Source organism: Limulus polyphemus, unplaced genomic scaffold (assembly GCF_000517525.1).
Source record: "Limulus polyphemus unplaced genomic scaffold, Limulus_polyphemus-2.1.2 Scaffold4551, whole genome shotgun sequence".
NCBI lineage: Eukaryota > Metazoa > Arthropoda > Merostomata > Xiphosura > Limulidae > Limulus > Limulus polyphemus.
In genome coordinates, this window is record NW_013670161.1 from 81,146 (window position 1) to 84,820 (window position 3,675).

Here is a 3,675-nt window from a genome sequence, read left to right on the forward strand (position 1 = left end):
ATTAGATTATACTTTTGTTGCTATACGACATGACATAAAAGCCACTACAGGAACGTAACGTTACCAAAACGCACTGGTTTTTGTCTATATATTAGAAGTTGTCAATCTAACTGATCTTTACCAATAATTATTCTATGAATACGCCACGAATTCATTTCATGAATGATTTTAATTTTGATTGGCTCACAAAGGAATTTACTTACGTTTGACTGTCTCGACTGCGTTTTTTTACCTCTTTGTTGACCAAGCTTGATTTCGCAAAATTTATTTATTTCAATTAGCTATGAAATGTGAGGTTAAGACATATTATAGAGTGGGGGTGGTAGTACTTGTCCTGTCGTTTTTGACGGGTTATACGCTAGTTTATATAGAAACTGTGTATTAATACCAACTGATAGCTATAGGACCTTCGTTATATTTGACCATGAAACATCATAAATTACTCACAAGTCGCATAAGTTCTGCATAGAAAAACGGGTTCTTGCTGACCTTAATTTATTACTGATGAAATAAAAGAGCTACGCATTGCTATTCAGTCACCATGCATAAGAAGGATATATTGTCAAGGCCAGGACTGTCAAAGAAAATAGGTCTTACCACAAACGGATACAGACTCCTTGCTTTGGATCCAAGTTGAGCGTTAACGGTTGTTGATAAGATAGGTGGAAAAATGTTTGGGTGGTTGATTAAATCAAAGTCTGAAATAAATCAACGTCAGATCGCAAGTGAAAATAACATCGCAAACTAAATCTATCTTCTTTTACTGATAAATAAATCCGTTAAACAAAGAGAAAACCCATTCCTATATAACTTTAGTACTGACCTGGAGGTGATACCTAGTGTTTAACTTAAAACAGTCCTGATTGATTAATGGTTCTGATACATTAAAGTACATATTATTTCGCTAATATAAAATAACCATATGAACGTGATAATATTTTACATACATAAGATGATTAATAATGTTTATAGTGAATAAACAATAAATTTCGATCCTTCTGAGATTAGATAGAATTAATTTTGAAAGTGACCTCTATAAAAATAAACACATTTATCATTTTACTTTGATAATTTTTGTTTTACTAAAAATTGTTCGTTTTGTTTTTTCAATGGATAATTTCGCGATAACTGTTACAATTTAATAATTGTAACTGTTTTTTTGTATTTTCCATTTATTAAATGTACATAACATCTATTTATTGCAATCTGATATTCTATGCTACTTGAGTAAGGAAGCACATTATGCTTACAAACCGTAGTTTGCTAACCTATTATGATACTTTACGTTGAAAATGTATATACAAATAGACGAGTTTTTTATGCGGAAATGTTTAACCTTGACGAATACGAAACACAATGGTTTTTGTATTATTAACTTGTAAGATCTGTTTGGTGCAGCTGGAGGTATGTAGGGATAGTGGTCAGTGCTAAATACATACCTTTGTGGAAACGTACTTCAATAGAACTACTACTCTGTCCCAAAGCATTTACTATTGATAAAGTATATACCCCTTCATGAGCTTGGGTTGCTCGTAGAAACTCCAGATAACCTGAAAAAGTAAAAACAATACCCGACTATGAAAGCTATATATAACTTACCTTCGCAGTCAAACTACTGTAATTGCTAAATGTCACTCTTTATTTTGTAACTTAAAGATCATTTCTTGATAAATATTAGCTTCATGCATTTGTCCCATTGGTTGTTATTGTCTATTTGATCATAACAGTGACTTTTTTCCATTGGATAATTTCAGAAATATAATTTCAACACTTAAGACACTGTACCCACGTTAGGCTAGCTTTCTTGTGGATGAAGTTGCTCTGGTTCATTTATAGGATCTTTACGCACACTTGACTTCTTATGTAAACTAAGCCGTTGATTTTTGCTAATAATTACAAGGTAATAAAGTTAATCTGTTTGTTTGTTATGGCGCTTCTAGTTTAAATGTATATACATCAATGTTTAGAACACAAATACTCATTCAAAACGTTAACAAAACTTAAACCAATAATAATAATTACCAATCATAACTGTAAACTCATCATGCTATAAACGGGTAGAGGCAGCTGTATCTCAGTATTTTAACTTTGATCACTTAAGACGGCAACAGAATACTGGTAGATAAAATGTCCATCCAATTCAGATACAGATCAGATAAAATATCTATCCAATTCAGATACAGAGCAGATAAAATATCCATCCAATTCAGATACAGATCAGATAAAATATCCATCCAATTCAGATACAGATCAGATAAAATATCCATCCAATTCAGATACAGAGCAGATAAAATATCCATCCAATTCAGATACAGAGCAGATAAAATGTCCATCCAATTCAGATACAGAGCAGATAAAATGTCCATCCAATTCAGATACAGAGCAGATAAAATGTCCACCCAATTCAGATACAGAGCAGATAAAATGTCCATCCAATTCAGATACAGAAAAGATAAAATGTCCCTCCAATTTAGATACAGAGAAGATGAATGTCCCTCCAATTCAGATACAGAGAAGATGAATGTCCCTCCAATTCAGATGCAGAGCAGATAAAATGTCCATCCAATTCAGATACAGAGAAGATAAAATGTCCCTCTCATTTAGGTATATTTATGTTGCTTTGTTCTTTTAAACAAGCCATATGATAAAAACAGTGAATCATGTCATCTGAGCAAAGTCCTCACTAAATTTACTTACTTTCAAAGATGCTTTTTCCAAACTACACAAATATATACTAACAATACTGCGATAGAGCTTCATAGTTTGAGGGAGGAGAGCCGGTACTAAACCTCTATAGCGTATAGATTAAGATCAAATCACTAATAGAGCATCTGAAATGTGCATTTGGTTCATGTTTCATTGTTCCAGTCTTGCATACTGTTATACATGAGAAGATCTGACATTACAAGATATCGTGTATAATAACCTATAAAATGTTTTTTTACAATCAAAAACCGGAAAACGGAAAGCTCAGAATATCTCTTATGTACTGATACAACTCCCCTCCCCAATTTTTCTGAAATGACGTCACTTATTATTCAGCAAACGTTTATAAATACAAATCACATAGCTAACTTCTTAGACTCAATTCTATCTCAATCTATTTTTATCTATAAATTAAATTTTAACTAAAGTATACTTTGTAACCATATTTATCATTGAAATAGCTGGAAAGTATTTTATACGTATGGTTTTATTTAAAAACTAAGATCCTTTCAGTACCACGGCAGAACTGTTCGTTATCAACTACAAAGCTACACAATGGGAAATCTATGTTGTACCTACCATAAGTATGGTATCAAAACCCTATTTTTACCATCAGAAGCCTTCAGACTTACCCCTGAGCCACCATAGGACTTGTAAAACGATACATGATACACACACAATATGATCATTAGAGGTAGAACATTCCACGATATAGAAAATAAACCAGACGAAGTGACAGATCATAGGTTTTCCCCTAGAACTTCACTTCCAATTCCTCAAGTTTGAAAAAAGATTGTTTTTAAGAAGATATTGCTTATTTTATGAAAGAATTTTCTATTTAAAAATCATATATGAAATGTTACTTGACTCACTAAGTCAGGTGGATTCTCTTCTTTATCGTGGCTTCGCGATAGGTATATATATATATATATATATACAGCAGTCTCTATTCTCACATATAATCAGTGC

General features: G+C 32.2%; 1 long non-coding RNA gene across 1 annotated transcript in view; it reads right to left on the minus strand.

The window, feature by feature from the left end:
• The window catches only part of LOC111088841, a 4,289-nt gene extending 2,813 nt beyond the window's left edge, over positions 1–1,476 (minus strand). The window contains exons 1-2 of the long non-coding RNA XR_002613235.1: positions 1,440–1,476; positions 598–698 (exon numbers count right to left, since the gene is read on the minus strand). This is a non-coding gene — a long non-coding RNA (uncharacterized LOC111088841). The remainder of the gene's footprint in view (positions 1–597; positions 699–1,439) is intronic.
• Between the last annotated feature and the right edge of the window lie 2,199 nt (positions 1,477–3,675).